Genomic DNA, 21,554 nt, shown 5'->3' with positions numbered 1-21,554 from the left:
TTCTCCAGGCAAGAATACTGGAGCGGGTTGCCATGCCCCCCTCCAGGGGAGCTTTCCTTTACATGATTCTTTATGGTGATGGCTCAAATTACTTTTGTCTCTCAGGCTTTGCCATCTGCTGATGTGCCCTTAACTTTCATGAGAGATGCTATTAAAAACATAACCTTGTTCGATGGTTCATTTTATGTCTCAACTTGCCTAGGCTATGGTACCAGGTTGTTTGATCAAACACTAGTCTAGATGTTGCTGTAAAGGTAATTTGTAGATGTGATTAACATTTAAAACAGTTTATCTGTAAGTAAAGGAGGTTACCTGAGGTAGTATATGTGGGCTCATCCAATTAGTTGAAAATTTTTTGAGCAAAAATTGAGGTTTGCTGGAAAAAAAGGAATCTACCCCAAGACTATAACAGAAATTCTACCTTGAGTTTCCAGCCTGCTGGGCTGCCCTACAGATTTCAGATGTGCCAGCCTCTGTAATCCCATGAGCCAATCCTTGAAATATATCTTCTGTTAAATCTTTTTTCTGGAGAAGCCCAACTAATATCCCTGTGAAATCTGTTATAACATTTGCCTTGACAATGCCATCAAAGATCTTGTCTGTCACATAAATTAGATTACCTGCAAGAGATCTCATATAAAATTTTCTTAAAAATTAGTAGTAGGAGAATATCTGCTTCAGTTGCATACTAGTGTGTTTCCTACTCTCTGAGAGTGAGAAGCACACCACTATCCTGCTCCTCTTTGGGTTCAATTGGGAAGAAGCATGGAGCTCAGCCATGGTGGGTCAATTTATATTCTTTCGTCTTGGTCACAACTTAGCACCTTACTTAAATTTTCCTCTATCCTTTTCTTTACTCTTATCTGTACAATGTCACAATTCTCTGTGGAAAAGGATAAGATGTAAAGAGCTAAAGTCCACCCTCCATTTTTCTTCCTTTGATTTTCAGGTACTCTCTTTGGCTGAATAAAGTTACATTTACTTTTGCCGTTTTCCTAAAGACTTGAGAAAAACCTGTTAAACAATATCTGTTTTCTTTTCTCCAGTCTGTACTAGAGTCATGGCTTCCCCTGAGGTATAGCCAGTGGGGCAACCACCTTGGGCGGCCTCATTGGACTGGCTCTCTGGAGTTGTAAGTCTGGTCAGTGGATGAGCCTAGAGACGAGAAGGCGGGATGTTGAGTAGGCTTAGCTTCCTCAATTACTTGTATGTATTAAGAAGCTTGGCTCAAGAATTTTTCCAGAATAATCCCCATTATTTCAATCTGAAGGCCTGTTTCAACAAAAGTCATTTTGTTGTCAGTGTCAAATTTTTCTGCCTAATAATCTGGCTCAATCGTGGCCACTGGCAGTTTAGTAAGATTCAGATGGCATACAACCCATATGAAAGATGTGAAATTCTTACACATGCAATTACACCTCCCAGCCCTGGCACCACAGAATATCAGCAAACCCCAGGTCTGCTTTTTGCTTCCAGTAGATGCTTTTGATTTGCAGACACATTAAAATTACATAGGAAATATAAATATCCAAAGTAAAAGGCATGTGACAGAGACGATTTCACCTGTCCAGGAATATTTTATACTTTGATGAGAAGAAAATGTGGCAGCCTGGCACATTTGGAATTCCAGAAGGGAAAGGGAGCCAGACAGCCCGTAAAGAGAGATGTATCGAATAGAATCATCTCCAGTGACTAATGAATATGGCTAGTACTGTATATCAGGAAACAGAACACTCTCATTTTCTTCTTCTGAAAGCACAAAGCAGACAGGAATCTAATGTTCTTTGGACAAATATTTTTGTATTTATTGTTTAGTCTCCCAAATGGCTATTCTCAAGAAAGGCAAGCCATAGTTTGAGTCCCTGAATTTGGATTTCGCCTTAGAGTCTCTCTAAATACCACTTGTCTGATGTTTCTTTAATATGAAGATTAAACGCAAACATGAAATTAGCTTCCTTGAAACATTCACTTTGAACTTGGCTCCTCGGCTACTGAGGAGATGAGCTTTTGAACGGATGCCCTGCCACATCGATGGTGCGTTCAGAGCTTGGATGTGGGCCAGCCTTGCTTAGCCATTTTTCCTTATTTAAGTCGCTCAATATTATTGGCAGGTTGCTTCCACCAAAACCCCTATTTTCTAAAGGATTTTGACAACTTCAAGTAGGTTCAATATCTTTCATGGGAAGTTGTGCTAACTGGGCAGAAAGACTGAAGTGTCAATTACAGCAGCAGCAGAAACTGACCAGCTTTTGTTTTACTGGAAATAGAAGGGAATCCTGTGCAGGCCAATATATAGAGCCTCGGGGGTAATTTTTAAAGTAACACACAACTGGAAGACTATTTAAATTACATAGTGTTGCTTTTCTGAATGGTCTTGGAGGACCTTTATAAATAATTTCAAAATTCTTTAGTTTTATAATGGAGATGAGCATTATCATCCTCCCTTTAAAAAGGAGAATTTATTTTACTTTTTTTTTTAAAAAAACTTTTTATTTTGTATTGGAGTATAACCGATTAACAATGTTGTGATGGTTTCAGGTGAACAGCAAAGGGACTCAGCCACACATATATGTATATATACACACATGTATCCTTTCTTCCCCAAACTCCCCTTCCATCTAGGCTGCCATAGAACACTGAGCAGAGTTCCTGTGCTGCGGAGTAGGACCTTATTGGTTACCCATTTTAAATAGCAGTGTGTACATGGTCATCCCCAATTCCCTATCTGTCCCTTCCCACCACCCTTCCCCCACCCCCTGCAGCTGTGAGTTCATTGTCTGTGAGTCTGTGTCTTTTGATAAGTTCATTTGTATCATTTTTTTAGATTCCACATATCAGGGATGTCATAGGATATTTCTCCTTCTCCGTCTCACTTACTTGACTCGGCATGACAATTTCTAGATCCATTCATGTTGCTGCAAATGAGAATTCACTTTTATGATTAGCAAGATTCTTTCCCTCTATTTTGGCAATTATTTGAAGGTGAATGAATTGGCTCCAGCCTTTTCTTAACGTCTGGGAACTCAGGATGATTGGTGGGATAACCTTTTAAGTCATGCTGTCTATTTGAAACATTCTCTAAACTGTGTAGGCTGAAAAATACACAGTTCTTGACGTGTCATTTCGGTAGCATCGTTCACTGATGAACAAAGAATTATTTGTTAGTGAGGAACATTGATTCTTGTGTGTTTTAATGCAGAAAATTATTTTTAAAAAAGGCTTGGTAGAAATTGGGAATGCCATTGAGTGGACACAGGAAATGTTCTTCTATTAACGCTTCACAAATACATTTTATGATGATTCCTGTATAAAGAAAGCCTATGAATTCAGTAAGGGCCCTTATACAACATTTTTGGATGTTATACATAGTATGAGTGGTTCTTTTTTTTTAAGTAAACATGACATGCAATACAATAAGCCTAATAAAGAGGGAAATACTTTGTTTTATATATTCTTCATCCTCAAAATTAAAGTCCTTTGTATTAGGCTTTGAGGAGTGAAGGTATTGTCCAGCCTTATTAGGCAATGAAGGAGTGCAATGCCATAATGATAGAATAGTGGGTGTAAAATTGGGGATTATGGGAAATTCTATGGTTCAGGAAGGAAAATGGGTAGCTAACAGACAAAAGATACTTAGGTTGCTGCTGCACAGGAAATATGAACTGTTCAGAGTTCTCTCCTGCCAGCAGTCTTCATTGTAGACAATTTCCCAACATTTTCTATCACTTTTCCTTGCAGTGCCTTGGCAACAGGTCAGGCACCAGTGCAGAAACAAGCAGCATGTTCTCTACTTGCCTTGCTTGAACATCCTGTTGGCTATGTCGACAGGTCCAGCTGTTCTTAGGGTTCCTGAGGAGGCTGTGGCCTGAGAACTCTGCTTGGAACCTTTTGGGTATATTCTCAGCCTCTGCCTCCTGGCTTGGTGACAGTGACCAGAAGGGAGAGCAACATCAGAGGGTCGTCCATGCTGGGGAGTGGGGTTCTGGGCAGAGGAGAGCGATGGAGGCTTCCTTCCCATGTCTTTCTTCTCCTCGGATGCCATTGTCTTTATTGAGCTCTGGAGACTAGAGCCATCTTGCTTAGCTGACACCTAGAGGCATTCCAGAGGAAGGAACAAGCAGGATTCTTCAATTTCACCGTGGGGCTGAGGGGAAGGGAGGAACTCCTGCTCCTTGAATCCTGGGACTGACACAAACCATGACTGTCTACAAGGAAAATGAACAGAAAACACACTTTGACAGTTCTGTTACTTGTTGGGAGACCAACTGTCACACCTCTTTTTTCTTTTTATAAGGAGACATTAAATAGAGATAGAGAAGCTTTAAAAAAAATCCTTGGCAATGTGGCTGGCATATGCTTTTGGAATCTAGAGAAGTCTTGCATAACAAAGCTAATTTTTATGGCATAATACATTTTTTTATTTATTAGAAAATGGATGGAAGCACTCTGACAATGGGAATCAGCAAAAGGAAAATTCTTCATATATTAGCACTAGTGTTTGAGATGTTCCCTCCTTCTTTTTCCTTCTTCCCTCCCCTTTTTCTTCCCTCCCTCCATCCTTCCTCCCCTTTCTCCTTCCTTTCTTCCTTTTTAAAAAAATTAAGTACCTAGCACACTGCTATATTTAAAATGGATAACCAACAAGGACCTACTGTATAGCAGATGGAACTCTGCTCAGTGTTATGTGGCAGCCTGGATTGGGAAGGCAGTTTGGGGGAGAATGGATCCCTGTATATGTATGGCTAAGCTCCTTCGCTCTTTACCTGAAACTGTCACAACATCATGAATCAGCTATATCCCAATACAAAAGTAAAAGTTTTAAAAAATTGAATAGTGTTAGTTGCTCAGTAGTGTCTGACTCTTTGTGACCCCATGGACTGTAACCTGCCAGGCTTCTCTGTACAAGGGATTTCCCAGGCAAGAATACTGGAGTGGGTTGCCATTTCCTTCTCCAGGGGATCTTCCTGACCCAGAGATCGAACCCAAGTCTCCTGCACTGCAAGCAGATTCTTTACCATCTGAGCCACCAGGGAAGCCCCAGTATATATGAGTATATGCCAGATAAATCAGATACAGATATTACCCTGAGTAATATAATATATTAATGTTATATATATATATAAATAATATACAATGGTTAAGATGAAATTGAACATATGACAAATACGATGCTAGAGTAGTTAAACTTCTTTTTATTTATTTGCATAATGGGTATTTTTTAAGGACACTAGGGACAGGGTATTGCGTCAATGCCGGGGTTATGACTTTAGCTGCCCTGGAAGAGTATAAACATCAGTAGAGGACACAGACATTTACAGGCATTTACAATGTGGCATGGCCAATGGTAAATCTCATTCATTCAACAAATAAATTTCATTGCTTACTAAATGCCAAGCATTCTTTAAGAAAAGTTGAGATGAATTCATAGAGAAGGTCTCCTTTGAGTTGGATTTTGAAGGGTGGGCTTGAGCACAGAGATGAGGGGAGAAAAGTATTCACGTGTGAGAATGAGGAGAGAGGGATGGGGAGAGTGAGAATGAGGGGATATTCAAGATTTTAGGAAGAAAATAAGGTGGCCATAGCAATAGCTAACCTTATGTAATATTTAATCTGTGCCAGGTACCATTCAAAATGCTTGGTGTATGCTGTATTAACCCAAGTGTTTCTCATATTATTCCTATGATTTGTTTTTTTTAATTTATTTTGTTTATATTTATTTTTGACTGCGCTGAGTCTTCATTGCTGCACTTGGGCTTTCTCTAGTTTGGTGAGCAGGGCCTACTCTCCAGTTGCCGTGTGTGGGCCTCTCGTTGCAGGGGCTTCTCTTGTTGCTGAGCACAGGCTCTAGGGCTCGTGGGCTTCAGTAGCTGGGGCTCATGGGCTTAGTTGGTCCACGGCATGTGGGGGTCTTCCTGGACCAGGGAGGGATCCTTGTCTCCTGCATTGGCAGGTGGACTCTTTACCACTGGATCACCAGGAAAGTCCATCCCTGCAATTTGGATACTGTTGCCATTTTACATATGGGTAAACTGAGGCACAGAGAGGTTATATGACTCCCCCACAGCAGTACAGCTAGGAAGGGATCAACTGGGGATTCAAACTCAGGCTGTCCAGCTTGCCATAAAGAAAAGTCAAGGAAGGGGAAAGTTGTGAAGTGGAAAATAGCAAGGAGTTCAGTTTGCCCTGAGACTAAGGTTGGTGCGGAAGAAACGTGGGAAATAAATAGGCAAGGTATTTGGGGCCGTATTTCAAAAGGCCCTGAGAGCTTGGTTGTGAGTTTGAATTTCCTTTTGCTAACAAAGGGAAGCTGCTGAAAGTTTTTGAGCAGGGAGTACTGTTATGTGAGCTGTGTTTCAGAAGATTCAACCTGAAACACTGCGAAATGAGGTATGTCAAGGCAGGAAGAGAAGTTAGGGACTGATTGTGGGGGTGGGTGGGCATGAGGCTCAGTGACGGTAATGAGAGTTATTAAAAACGGGGCTTACAGGGCTTAGGAACTTATTAGGACGCTGAGGATTAGGATTTAACCTTTGGCTTAGGACAGGCAGTGGTCGCAAATGGTTAAATGAATATGCCTGCTATGGAAATTTCTTGGGCATTAACATTTTCCACTCATTGGTGGTTGTGGTGGTTGTATCAAATGCCCTTGTGATGGAAGAAAAAGAACAAACATCAAAAGTACCTTTTAACTTCACAATTCTTTCTAAACTTCTTTAAGCTTATATGCTATACTGCTGATTTGCAGACTTCAAAGTACACAGAAGGATCAGGGTCAGATTGAAAAATTATTTCTTACAGTTTGATAAAATATGCATGTGAATCCTATGACCTGCTACTGAAATTATTTATGTGTTAATGTAACTTTGTAACACTAATTGTACTGTTTAGGGCCCCATTGTCCCCCTCTCATAGCTTTTTCACTGTAAGTTCTGGCAAATAATTTTTGCTTATTATTTATCCTATACTTTACAGGTTCCATGTGTTGTTTATAGATTCAAGTTGGGTTATTTTGGAGGGATTATGGTAAGAATACTAAACTTGAATGTGTTCCTGCGGGCAGTGGTTGGGAGTTTTGTGTTCAATTTGCTGTCTGGTTCTAAATGTTTCTTTAGTTGTTATTACCTAATGAGAACACCATCTCAATATATTTGTGATAATTTTTCTTAGATGCAACACTTAATAGTTTTTCAATTCTTTTTCAAATAGGGGTTATTGCTTTTCTTCCTTCCATATGAAAAGGGAAACCAAGATAGAAAATTAAGAATTGACGTTTTTACCATAAACTCACCAGGGTTTCCTACTTTTCACATATTTGTGAGATTCCTATTAATAACAATATCAGAATTTCTATGATTTTGTAGGTTTAAGTTTTGTTTCTTTTGTAGATTGAAACTTTGTTGGAATTGATAGAAATATACCGTTTGATTGTCTGCTTGGCAGTTTTTGGAGACTGGTCATTTGCAGTTTTCCTTTTAGAGTTGAATGCTAATGTTTACGAGTTCTTAAAGCAGTGGGTGTCTTAGTTATGTGATGTCTACACAATTATTTTTAACAGTTTTCCTGACTTTTCCAGAAGTTTATTATAGTACTGTGAAATTGGTAAGAAAATTAAGCTTTGGGGTTTGCTATTACTTCTTAAACTTCAGCGTGCTTATGAATTACTGGAGAATCTTTTCAAAAGGCTGACATGTCCATGGGGTTGTGAAAAATCAGACACGACTTGACGACTGAACAACATGACCAGTAAGTCAGGGGCAGGGGCTAAAATTCTACTTTCTAATAAGTTGGTCTTATGGACTACACTTTGTGTGGCAAAGTCTAGGGTCTAGTCCTTGTGTATAGTACGTCCTAACTGTGTGACTCTGAGCAAATCACTCAATTGCTCTCAGGTCATTTTTCTCATTTGCCACGTGCCAGAGGGAGGCTGTGAAGATTAAGTGAGAAAGTGGACACAAAGAGCCCGGTACATTGAAAATATTTTAGAGTAAATGGTAACTACTGTTATTTACCATTACCTTTATAGTAGAATATAATTCCAAGAGTTTGCTAAGGGACTTCCCTAGTGGTCTACTGCATGGGGCACGGGTTTGGAAACTATTGCTAAGACCCCACAAGCTGCTGTGGTGTGACGCCCCTACGCTGCCCCCACCAAAAAGATGAAAAAGGGCTTGCTGAGAAGTCAAAAATGTTGTATCAGTTTTGGAGCAAAAGCCCTTGGTGGAAGTTCTGTCTCTTTTATGTGTTGCTGTGGGTCCACAGAAAGGTCATTTCGTTTCATTTTCATGAGTTATAGTTGTGAAATAAGAGACGGTTGGGTGAGGGATTTGTGAGGTTTCTTTCAACTTGAACCAGTGATTCTATAACCATTTGATTTGTATACTATTCTGTTCTTTAGACTGTTGACATAGAATAAGTCATGTATTTGCTTCATCTGCTTTAAAAGTCATTTGATTTAAATTTGACTCCAAAGGTCCCCACTAATTTCTCTCCTCACCACCCATATGTTGGCTATTGTTTTGATAAAGAATTCCGAAAAGCTATTGAGACTGCAAATTGAAGCTATGGGCAATTCTGAAGTAACAAAAGAAAGCTCATTCAGGATACCAGAGAAACCACTATGTAGCTGAAGACAAAAATTGCCTTCAGCTTCTTTGTAAACTATCATATCTGAACCATTATTATAGCTTATGAAATCATTCAGATTGCATCCTGCTTGCTGGAGAATTGTCTAGAGCTTGCCTCCAAATTTCAATCTTAGAGAAAAGGCATTCCCTAAATATTCCAATCTTAATTACTGCTAGTATATTTTGAAAGTTGTATTAAATTATTTTAACATGCTAGAAGTATCAAATATAATTGGTATCTCCAAAGGGAAAAGATCTTTATTAAGAAAATAAATAGCTACATGGACAGGTGTTTGGGGAAACATCTATTATAAAAAATTTGTTAGTCATCAAAATTTTCTTTTGCTGAATTATCAGCTTTAGGGTATGAACATGACTTTTAGCAGTGAATAAATAGAAGTTTGAGAATTGGAGATAGAAGAATTGAATTTTATTAGTATGGAAATACTCCTGTCCATTTCCAAAAAGATTTTGAAGTAGCTGGAAGCTTTGTTTAAAATGCAGCATTGATAAAGAAATGTTACTGTCAATAAGAATGCAAATTTGTATGACCTTTCTGGGAAGTAACTTGTCAATATTTCTTAAGAGTCTTAAAAATCTTAATATTCTTTGACCCCAAAATTCTACCTTTGAAGTTTCATTCATAAGGAATTAATATAAAATAAGAACATAGGTCTGTGTTGAGGATTTTAATTACATTATTAATGATAGTGATATGTTAGACTATAGGGCTTCCCTGGTGGCTCAGACAGTAAAATGTCTGTCTGCAATGCTGGAGACCCGGGTTCGATCCCTGGGTCGGGAAGATTCCCTGGAGAGGACTATAGATCCCATGAGGACAATGATTATATTTGTTTGTGCTCATTATTATATGTACTGTGCCGAGTACAGTTTCTGGCATACACTAGGCATTCAGTAAATATTTACTGAATAAATGAACCTAAATGTTCAACAGTGGGGAAATGGTTGATTAAACGATGGGGTATCACATATGATGGCATATTATATAATCATTAAAATGTGCTTTGAGAAGTTTTTAATTATATGTGAAATAGTCATTTAAAAAGTAAGATAAAACACTACTTACATAGTATGAGATAAACCATGTAAAAATACATACATATAAAATAAAGACTGAGAATTTTGCTAGTGGCCCAGTAATTAGAACTCTGTATTCTCAGTGCTGAGGGCCTGGGTTCAGTCCCTGGTTGGGAATCTAAGGTCCACACAAGCTGCGTATGTGGCCAATAAGTAAATAAAAAACAAAACAAAAAAGACTGAAGGAAAAGTCATTAAAATTTCAGTAGTGATCATGTCTGAATGTTGTGTTGCTAGGAGCTATATTTATTTCTCAGATTTTCTCCAATGTGCATGTTATATTAAAAAGATTTTTTTTTCTCTTAAAGTGCAATATTTTCCTTAGGCAACTGAAAAGATTATATAAACTTATTCTAAGTCTAAAGAAGAAGACTCTTTTTCTTTTACCTCTGTGGTCTTCATTTTCTCTGCTTTAAAATGAGTTGAAGAGAAATAAAAACAAGTCTACATGAAGACTTATGTGCAAACATTCATTGCAGGATTATTAATAAAGACTTGCACGGAAATATCCATAGCAGAATTATCCATAATAGCCAAAAAAGTAGAACCAAGCCAAATGTTTATCAATTGGTAAATGGATTAAACAAATGTGGAGTATCTGCATAATGCAACACTGTTCAGCAGTAAAAAGGAGTGAGGTACTGATATAGACATAACATGGATGAACCTTGAAAACATTATGCTAAGGGAAGAAAGTCAGATGCTAAAGATCACTTATGTGATCTACATGAAATATCCAGAAAAGACAAGTCTATGGGGACTTCTCTGGTGGGCCAGTGGTTAAGAATCTGCCTGCCAATACAGGGGACATAGATGTGATCCCTGGTCTGGGAAGATTCCACATGCTGTAGGCTAGTAAGCCCCTGCAGCACAACTGCTGAGCCTGTGCTCTAGAGCTGGTGCTCTGGGACAAGAGAATCCACCACAATGCGAAGCCCACGCACCACAACTAGAGGGTGGCCCCTGCTCGCTGGAGCTAGAGAATGCCTGTGTGCGGCAGTGAAGACCCAGCACAGCCGAAAGTAAATATAAATAAATAAATAGACAAGTCTATGGAAGGAGAAGGTAGGTTAGAGGTTGCCAGAGCCTGGGTGTGGTAATGTCAAGTAACTGTAAGAGTGTATGAAGGATCTCATTGGGGTGATGAAAATGTTTTAATACCGGATTGTTATGATGGTTACACAACTTGGCAAACTTGCTAAAAAAAAAAAAAATCATTCAAATGTGCACATAAAATTGGAGGTTTTTATGATAGGTGCATGCTAAGTCACTTGTTGTGTCCAACTCTGTGCAACCTTGTGGACTGCAGCCTGCCAAGGCTCCTCTGTCCATGGGCTTCTCTAGGCATGAACACTGGAATGGGTTGCCATGCCCTCCTTCAGAGGATCTTCCCAACCCAGGGATCGAACCCACATCTCTTACATCCCCTGCACTGGCAGGAGGGTTCTTTACCACTAGCGCCACCTGGGGAAGCAGATTCTTCACCATCTGAGCCACCAGAGAAGCCACTTATGACAGGTAGTTTAATGCAATTAAAAAAACATAATGACTTTGGATCTGTAAAACTCCATAGTGTGAGAATGTAAAAGTAATATATAAAAAGAATATATACAGAAAGCAAGTATTGTGTGTGTGAGAGGAAATCATATATCTTATTTTCTAACAGAGAAAACTTGCTTTTCATTTGTATGAATTAAATAATTCTCTAAGGGAAAACATGAGTCTAAGTAAGATAGTTCAAAAATTGTTCTAAGGTGCTTCTGTAATTGAACAAATATTTGAGGTTTCATTTAATGTGAAATCCCTGCATTGCCACCCATCTCATATGCATATCAGTGCTTAATTATTACTCCTATTGCAAGTTTCCTGCTCTGATTAAGAACGAAGCCCTAGGTTTATGCTGGGGGAAAGAGCTGCCTTTGATCAGGATTGCATTTTTCCAGCACTTCCCAGCTCACGTGACTCCAATGGTGATTCCCCTCTGGGAAGTAGTTTTCTTCAAGTCTGAAAAGCCTCTCTTTGCTCGATAGTCCTTTAGTTCAATTCACAGTGAAGTTAGTAGTTTAGGGGGAAAAAAGCCTTTTGAGTCGTTAGCTTGTTTATCGATATGACAAGTTGTCCTGGCCTCTGTTGGTGAAACAGAAAGAAGTACAAACAGCCGAGGGCCCAGGCAGTGCAGATGGCAGGCAGAAACCAGACTAGGCTCTCTTCCCCCGAAGCACTGTGGGGGGCTTGAGTTACCCAAGCTGGGGTTCTGTCTCCCCCTCTCGCCTTCCCTGTTGCAATCTGCCCAGCGATAGGATTTCCTCTGCTCCACAAACACTGGCGTTTCCCCCACTGTGGCTTTGAACACTGCACTCTAATGTAATAGGAGATCCCAATTTGAACAGCAGAGATTGATTTCATTGTTGTTGCAAAAGGATGGTAGGTAAGCCATCCCCTGATGCCTGCACCCTTTAATGAGCCGGCATCTCAGGTTTCCAGAGGGTGTCAGCTGCCACCAGCACGGCGCAGAAATGGAACGACTTTTACAAAAGAAAAAGTGCGGAACTTGCCTCTCACTGACCATTTAGCGGTTATTTTAAACCAGAGTTTACTCTTACTATAGGGTATAGGATTGTGTTCCTAATTATAAAAGCCAGTCCCCTTACCTCAGTCTCAGTTGAGAGCAGTGTGGGCCAGGAGAGGACTGGACTCAGATCGATGGGTTCAGCCTGGAGATAGGTATTCAGATTTCTCAGTTTAGTTTGGAGAGATTTTTTGGGGGGAAGGGGTTGGAGTAACTTCTCTTTAGTTTTCAATGTTGTTAACTGTGCCATAAGGATACTATTTCCTTTCTATCACTCCTCAGCGCTTGACATTTTCTCTAGGCCTCTCAGTGTGTCCTGATGACTTCTAACTGCCAGTTATCTGTATTTCTGTGCCTGAAAACTTTGTTCTTCTGGGACGAAGGATAAAGGATTAAGGAATCAGCACAGGCCCACCCCCACCCCTGGGCCCTCTTTTAAAAATTTATTCATTTACTGATTGGTTGTGCTGGGTCTTCATTGCTGTGCAGGCTTTTCTCTAGGTATGGTGAGCGGGGCCTAATTTCTAGTTGCCGTGTGCAGGCTTGTCATTGCGGTGGCTTCCTTCGTTGTGGAGCATGGGTTCTAGAGTGCTTGGGCTTCCGTAGTTACAGCACTAGGGCTCTAGAGCACAAGCTCAGTAGTTGGGCACCTGGGCTTAATTGCCTGCGGCATCTTCCTGGATCAGGAATCAAACCTGTGTCTCCTGCATTGGCAGGCAGATTCTTTACCATTGAGTCACCGGGGAAGCTCCCTGGGCCCTCTTATAATGACTCAGGAGTTGATATATAAATACCCCAATTCCCTTACCCCTTAGGTGGATTATTTAGAAGCATGCATTTTACCCCATTTCCAGAGTTTGCTGGTGCGATTAAACTTCACGTAGTTGTTCTCCATGGTAGCATGTGTAATGGCACACCTTTTATTGACAGCTTTTCTTGCCTATATCTCTTTCCACTTTTCTACCTATGTTCTCTGCACCTCCCAACTACACCACTTGAAGGGCAATCCTTTTCTCAGGGCCTGCTTCTAGAAAGGGCTTCCCAGTTGGGGCTAGTAGTAAAGAATCCACCTGCCAATGCAAGAGACACGAGAGGTGGGTTCGATTCCTGGGTCGGAAAGATCCCCAAGAGAAGGAAATGGCAACCCACTCCAGTATTCTTGCCTGGGAAATACCATGGATAGAGAAACCTGGTGGGCTATAGTCCTATAGTTCTATAGTCCATGGGGTCACAAAGAGTCACAGATGGCTGAGCACACACACACTTCTAGGAGAACCTAACTTAAGATACTCCCAAACTCATTTTGAAGTAAAAGGTTGGGTTGGGGGAAAAATTGGAGCCCTGAATTCTCCAGAGAATTGCCCTCATTCTGCATTGTATTGTAAGAACCTGAGTTTAGTTACACTGTGAATTTTAGTTCTTTTGTGGCTTGGTTGGATGCCCAACCACCGTGTATAAGATATTTTTATGGCAAATTTGTTCCATATTTCAAATAACCCACTTCTGAGTTAATTTAATGCCCGTACTTAGCTACCTATATTATTTCAATCATGTTTTTGAAAAAAATCTTTACTTTTACAAAAGCATCAGAATTAATGTGAAATATGGACATGGCTAGGAACCATGGTCATATTGAAGCAGATAAAAGAAATTAAAATAATTAATTTTAAGAAATAATATGACAATTTCCAGATTAACTGGAACTGAACCCTGGTTAGAATTTCCAGATAATTTCTGCTCTTTTATTTTATTTCTTCACTCCACCATCATTTATTGGGTGCCCTTAACTCTATGAGTGGAAAAATAGAAGACATGGTCCCTGTCCTTGTGAGCCCACGGTCTGATAGGAAGGCTGCTGCTGCTAAATCGCTTCAGTCATGTCCGACTCTGTGCAACCCCATAGACGGCAGCCCACCAGGCTCCCCCGTCCCTGGGATTCTCCAGGCAAGAACACTGGAGTGGGTTGCCCTTTCCTTCTCCAATGCATGAAAGTGAAAAGTGAAAGTGAAGTCTCTCAGTCATGTCTGACTCTTAGCGACTGCATGGGCTGCAGCCTACCAGGCTCCTCTGTCCATTGCATTTTCCAGGCAAGAGTACTGGAGTGGGTTGCCATTGCCTCTCTGATACTTCACTGCTAATAGTAATACTTAATACTGCATTGAGGCAAAGCAACAGAGCGTAAAGATAAAACAACAACACCTGTATTTCTTGTGGGCTTACCCTTTCTTTTTAAAGTTTGTATTTAAGTCACTTTCAATTTACTTCTTCAAAATAATTCCATAGCTAATTACTCTTCTACTTTAGATGAAGAGGAGACAGCAGGAAAATAAAAACTTCTAAGAGTGACTGCTTTCAGGAGAGAGAATTCTAGAGACACACATACTTGTGGGGGAAGGAAAATAGGATTGGGAATTTGGAGCTGGGAGCTGGGACTCTGGCTTCTTGACTATGATCTCAGACAATTGATGAAGTCTCTCTGAACAAAAGTTTCCTCATCTATAAAATGTAGATAGAACAAAACCTCCCCAGCTTCTGTCACAGAGCTCTCATGAAGATATGAAAAGGCTTTATGAGCTATAAAATACTGTAGAGGCATTAATTATCAGAATTATATGTAACATTGCTGTGAGTCTTGCAACTTAAGGAAAGGCAAGCAAGTTCCCTGAGGTAGGAGGGGGCAGACTCCAGAGACCCCAAGTTCAATTTCTCAGAGAATTTTTCTCAGGGGCTGAGCTGGGGTTTTAGAAACTGATTCCCTCAAAGAGAACGGTCTCCTTAATTTTTCTAGATGGTATTGCTTGGTCTTCGGGGAGGGAGTTATAAAGCCCTAGTACTGGACACAATAAATAGGATTCCTAAGTAGGATTGGGACACAGACAAGGCAAGGTTGGGGGTAAGGAGAAAATTCCTGGAGTGAGGGTTGGGGATGTGCCTGAGACGTGCCTTGAATGTTTTCATGCCAAGTCAACCCAGTCAGGTTTGTTTCTTGGAGACCTTTCTCAGGTTGATGTCTTGCTCCAAATGAGCCCTTGTTCATGGTGTATACTTTTTGAAAAGCAGAGTAAAATTTTTAAAAGAGAGTCGCCCCATCAGTCTGGCTTCTCTGCAGTTTCCAGACTGCTTCTCCCTTGTTGTAAGAGCTATCCACTTAGAGGGTACCATGAAGTTGCTCTAACTTTAAATTTAAACTTGGCAAAGTTAAGAGCTGTGCAACCTGATCTGAATAGAAATGTGGTCACAAAGCGTAAAGAAAGTCAATGAAAACAGGATTTTAATATTTTAGAAGCTATTTCCTCTGCTGCATTGGAAATTCAAATAGAACAGCACGGGGGCATGGGAATTAGAAGGAGCCTATGAAACCTACCAGGACAGGAGAGTGAAACAGATACGCCTGGTTTCCCTGTCTGTCATAAATAAAGAATTGTTAATAACAGCTCAAATATGGGAAGTCCTCCTTCTCTCCATTAATCAAAGGATAAAAAGTAAAGAACACAGGTGAAGTTTTGAAACTGAGCAATTTTGGTGTAGCTCTTGTGCTGTTAAATGTTTTTGTATTAAAACATGTTCATGGAAGATGTCTTGAACCCTTTGGTTATTTAAAATCACTTTCATACCCACATCTGTTTCCCATTATAAACCTCCTCAGATTTAATTACTTTTTTCCTATCATCCACTTTCTCATTGAAAAACAATTAATATATTTAATTTTACTTCCTCTATCCTTTTTTCCCCCCTCCCTTATCTTTTAGATGTGTCTAAAATGTGGCTACTACCCAGAAATACCCAGATGGAGAGAATGATTCTTAATGCTAAAAGATCAGTAAAATCACTTTTCCTTTGATTCAGAAAATAGGCCTGTCAGTGTGTTAGGTGGAAATGTGTATTTGAAATCTGACAGAATGCCAACATATGACATCAAGTTGTAGGCCAGGAACACTCCTGCCGAGTGGATCCTCCGGTGACACGTTAAGGAGTGTGTTTACTGGGAACATTCCACCCAACACAGACCCCTCAAGGTGATGAATTGCTTCATGTGTCTGCTTTGTGCTTTGAACTTGAAAAGCCCAATGTAAATACAAAGTATATTGTGATGGGGACTGGCGGTGAGGATGCTAATGACAGGATGATAGATAAGAACCTTAGCTAAAAGTGACTTTAAGCACTTTAACAGAATTCAACATTTTCCTTCTTTTTGACACAAGTAAATAGTGTTTGAATCCATGCAGCAATTCACTAGGTTTGATTCCAGTGTGCCATATTGCTTTACTCCCATTCATAATGATTTTCAGCTTTATGCACATGGTACATGAATTTTTGTTTCCCATCATGACATCTGTTTCTCCATCTCTTTGGCTGCCACTAACAACTAGAGAAAAGAATCTATAAAACTATACAGCCTGTCTCTAAACAGACTTAACTGGCCACACCTGAAAAGGAGTCCCTTCCCTTGAATGTATTGTGCAACCAAATGCTTTGCACCCCTTTCCCAACTTCCAATCAATTTGGGGCCTCAGGCTGGTGCAATCCACTGTTGACAGATATGTTTAATGAGCCTGGCTTTGAGTATTCATAGATGAGGGACTGTGGATTAGGTTTTATCTTATTTCGTATCTTGATTAATAATCTGGGAGGAGGCTTCGACATGCTAATGGAATGAAATTTGCTGTATGAACAAAGCTTGGAGACTTTGCAAAGAGGAAGGACAGCTTAGAAAGGCTAGCATGGGGCGGGCAGGTGGAGAGGTGTTTTTGTGAGCTGGCCCCCTGGCTCTGCTCTCCAGAGAGGCTGTTGGAGGGCAAAGTGGACGCTTTCCTGGGGTCACCATGCTGTATCAGCTTGCCCAGCACAGAGCTCTTTTACTCACTGTTAGTTCAGGCCAAATTTGGGGAAATAATCAGAAACGGGTTTTCCACATTAAGCAGGAAACCAGAATGTAGCAGTGCTCAAACAGACCCAGAGGCAGAGTTCCATATGGGGTGGGCTGTTGGAAAGTGTCTCATGAACAGGCTTCACTGTGCGCACCTGGAAACCCCTTGCTCGGCCCACCTGAGTTAATTCCCCTACTCTATCAAACTGCTTCCAGAACTGTTCCTCTACTGGGGGAGAAAAGCAACCCAAACCTTCCTCTTATTGGAAGCACTCTCAAATAATCTGAAAAGTGGGATCTCTGTATTAGGAGATTCTTAACTTGATGAACCCATTTTTTATGGAGTTAGTAAAGACTATGTATTCTGATTTCCATTCCTGTGGTGATAAAAATGGTTTTCCCATGTTAAATTTATTAAACAAGGAGGCATTACTAAATATTTAGCCAATACATAGAAACAACCTAAATGTTTGTTGACAGATGAATGGATTTATATATTTATACAACAGGATATTACTCAGCCATAAGAAATGAAATAACGTCAATTATAGCAGCATGGATGGACCTAGAGATTATCATCCTAAGTGAAGGAAGTCAGAGAAAGACAAATGTCATGATATCACTTATATATGGAATCTAAAATACCAGACAGATGAACTTATTTACATGACAGAAACAGAGTCAGTGACATAGAAAGCAAACTTATGGTTAACAAAGGGGAAAAGAGCGAGGGATAAAGTTACCTTTTGAGCAATTTGCTTATATTAAAGGATTCTCCTAGAATTTTCAAAGGCTCAGAAGATAGGAACCTATGAGCATGGGGAAAGATCCAAAGAAAGAACACTTTAAACCCATGATTTTATTCTTGTAACTGTTTCAAAATTGCCTGCTAATTTCAGAGCCATTTATATACCCAGTTCATTGGTTTGACGAATAAAGGAAACTTCCATAATATTTGGAAAGATGAGAATGTCAAGCAAATTATACTTCTCAATGAAACCATTCTGTTGTAGGCTTTTAACACATTGGCTGACAGTCTTCAGAGCATCATCATTGAAATGATTTGTAGAGAGAAACCTTTCTTATCACAATTAGCCACTTTAAAGCACATTGGAAGATAGGGTGGGAGCTATTAGAAGCAGTAGGAGGGAAAATATAATAGAAGTAGTTCATGAAGACATTCCAGTTTTAGCAGAGTTCTTACTGTGTGTTTGGCAGATGAACACACTCTTGCTGCTGCTTACTCATCATAATATTTATATGTGAGAAAAAGTGCATGTAGAGTTTAATTGATTTGAAAGTTGTTCTTCTGCCTTGAAATGAAGGGTATTGGACGAATATAAATACAAGCGTGATTATTTTTATTATCCTTGGTTTAAACTCCTAACTTCAAAGGGCATTGAGGAAGGAGGGGTTCCTGACACCCAAGAGCCTCTGAAGTAGAACTTTTGAAAGACCCTAAATACGAAAAATATGTCTTGCCCAGGAAAATAAATTTGACCCTTTAAAATTTTATTTTTTAAATAAAATAATGCTAGTACACAGGATTTTTTCTTTTAAAAAATGGCTCAAATTCTGTGTTTTATAAGTTTAAAAGCACATGGCCAGCACTGTGTGGTATGCCTGGATGAAAGGAAAAGTCCTACCTGAAGAAAGAAAGAAAAGAGAAAAAAAAAAAAAAAGAAAAAAGCAAAGGGAAAAGCAAATCAAGTTGAAATCAAACGAGGGGTAAAAATGTCAGTGGAAAAATAGGAGAGTTCCAATCTTCTTGAATTTTTTATAGTGGCTTTAGAGTAAGCCTGATCACCCAAAGGACACACCACAGGGATTAGTGTTTGGAAGTGAACAACAGATGTTGGATGTCAACAAACAATATCCCAGTGGGTGAAGAGCATTTAGGGTGATTGAAAGTAAAACACATTGTCGGATGATCTCTGGTACTTGGGTAAATCTTTGATAACGAGTAAGTTTCTCGTGCAGCTGTCAGAGATTCACTGAGACAACCCAGTGGTTTTTCTAGATAACAAGCTCCTAAGTGAACATCAGAGTGGAATTAATTAGGCAATGGTAATTTACAGAAAATCTTCTCTATATGTCACTGTACTTTGACATAAACCCTTCCCTGAAGGGAAATATAACTGAGAATGATCCTTTGATTAACAAACATCTTTGAGCAAGTTGGCTGGGGCGGAGAGAAAGTGTTGCTCTTTTCACCACTGAAATTGCTTCAAAAGCATCTTCCCTGGCCATCATATTTACAGGGTGACCATACTCTACCTTCTCAGTTACTCTTTATTCCATTACTGTGCTGTACTTTCTTCATAGTTTTTCTCTAAAGTTTTGTGCATATATTTGTTTCCTTGTTCATTCCCCCACCGGAATATAAACTCCATGAAATTGGGGATGACCTTTGTTTTCTTCATCATAGTGTACACAGAGCCTAGAATAGTACCTGGCATGTGGTTGGAACTTCAAAATGCAGCCAGTGGTGTTGCAGACAGAATATTTAATTCTAGAATTTGAATAAATGCAAATCACTATAAGAAATAGAGAAGATAGAAACCAGGGAGAAGAGAAGATGGAAGAGAGTGATTAAGCATAGTTTTCATGTCCTTGGTGTTTCTTGACTTACGCATTGAGGAAGTACTGACTCTGGGTGACTGAGTGCAGACAGCCTTTGGTCAATGTGGCTGTCTTTGAGAAACTTGCATAAATAGGCAGGACAGGCTGGAAACGCTGTCTTTATTTCAGGTGAGATCGCTGTTGCTGAGCATCAGATACACTCATCAGCTCATCCTTTTCTCATCTTCTTCCCTCTCCTGTCTACCACTTCCAAACAAAAACACTGAGGGTTATTATTTCTACTCTCAGAAACTCGGATGCTCACAGTCCTTCCAAAAGACTCGATCTGTCCGTTATCTAGTAAATGTTCTCTGATGACCTACTAAGTAGTGAGGCCTCCCAAAGGGAACAAGACGTAGCTTTTACTCCACACGGACTTATCATCCGTGACTAGCAAATCTCTAGCTGCTGTTGTGACTGGTGAGAGTCCATGCTTACTGTTCTCTGTAGAGGATAATGACCGCAATAGGATCCTCTGGTCTCTAGCTTTGTTCCTTTGCTGGGGGGCATCAGTGGGAAAGGGGTAGATCTAGGAATTCAATGTTTACCTACTGTTCATTGAAAATAAGACAGTTTCATAACTGTGTTTCAAAAATGATTGCCATCTTAAAGTATAAACACAATTGTTCTGCAAAGCACTTCATTGAACTCAGTTTCTCTCATTTATTTAGTGAACTGGTTTCTCTACTGTGAAGGATCAGTCTGTTCACCAGTCAGATTGAAGGTCTACTGTATGCTAGGCTCTACTGTATGTGAGGTGCTGTAGGAGCAAAGTGAGGTGAACAGCATCTTTGTCCTCAAGGAGCCCACAGTCCAGTGGAGGAGACAAACCAACCATGACCACAAAATCAGATAAAAGGAACAGAGCATGTGTAAGGTCCACAAGTAACTGAGAAAAAGAGCAGTTTACTCTCTGAAGAATAAATGACATGAAAGACATGGGGAGGTGAGCCTAGCCAAGAATGTTTACTGTTTTGAGAAGAGAAGCTACTTTAAATTTCCCCTGAGTCTTGAGCTCACTGAGGCCTGAGTGGTGGAGGCATCTCTCTGGCAGGATGGGTAGCAGGGCTGGTTGCCACAGGAAAGCTTGTGAGTTCATTCCAAGTTTAGTTTTAAATCCAAGTGTTGAAGTTATGGAGGCCACATGGCTTTAGCATTAATATTTTGCTGGGAGATGAATCTAGCCTAGATATATTTTTTATAAAGGCAAATCTATTCCATTTGAAAAATTATTCCTTAATCTGAGACTGCCTAGTTTGGTGTTAAAAATTCTGTTTCTTTGCAAAACGATAATGAAGAAAGGTTATTGTTGCTGTTGTAATACTTCTAATTAGTAGAGATAATCCTTGGATCACAAAACAAAGATGCAGAAAAGAGGGTCAACCAAAATGGCAATAGGAGTTTCTGGCAAAGTGAAAAGGTAGAAATGCAGAGGAAAGGGAACAGTGACCATAGTAGTAATGCGTGTTCCAGCAGGAAGATAGGCAGTGAGAAGATAAGAGGGGCTGGAGAGCTGGCAACCTGCTTGGGGAGGAGAGGTACAACTTCTTGCATTTACCCTGTATAAGCTCCACCAAGGAGTTACTTCCCTCTTCTGTTTTTTAAGATTTACTTGTTTATTTGACTGTGTCTGGTCTTAGTGGCAGCACTCAGCACCTTCACTGTGGCTGCAGGATCCTTCAGTTGCAGCACCTGGGCTTAGTTGCCTTGCAACATGTGGGATCTTAGTTCCCTGACTAGGATCGAACTCGAGACCCGTGCATTGGAAGGCAGA

The 21,554-nt window shown here is 40.0% G+C and overlaps 2 long non-coding RNA genes across 3 annotated transcripts in view; one reads left to right on the top strand and one right to left on the bottom strand.

The window, feature by feature from the left end:
- LOC129658857 (uncharacterized) overlaps positions 1-21,554 on the top strand; it is a 442,729-nt gene that overhangs the window by 45,432 nt on the left and 375,743 nt on the right. The gene's annotated exons all lie outside the window — the stretch shown is intronic.
- LOC129658858 (uncharacterized) lies at positions 3,630-13,255 on the bottom strand. 2 transcript variants are annotated; one of them, XR_008717541.1, is made up of 3 exons: positions 12,747-13,255; positions 12,374-12,436; positions 3,630-4,205 (listed from the first exon to the last, which is right to left on the bottom strand). It is a non-coding gene; the product is annotated as an uncharacterized LOC129658858 (long non-coding RNA). The 2 variants fall into 2 exon arrangements; XR_008717542.1 differs by lacking the exon at positions 3,630-4,205 and adding an exon at positions 10,698-11,849.

This window comes from Bubalus kerabau, chromosome 8 (genome assembly GCF_029407905.1).
Source record: "Bubalus kerabau isolate K-KA32 ecotype Philippines breed swamp buffalo chromosome 8, PCC_UOA_SB_1v2, whole genome shotgun sequence".
Taxonomy (NCBI): domain Eukaryota; kingdom Metazoa; phylum Chordata; class Mammalia; order Artiodactyla; family Bovidae; genus Bubalus; species Bubalus kerabau.
This window is presented reverse-complemented; position numbering and strand designations above follow the sequence as displayed.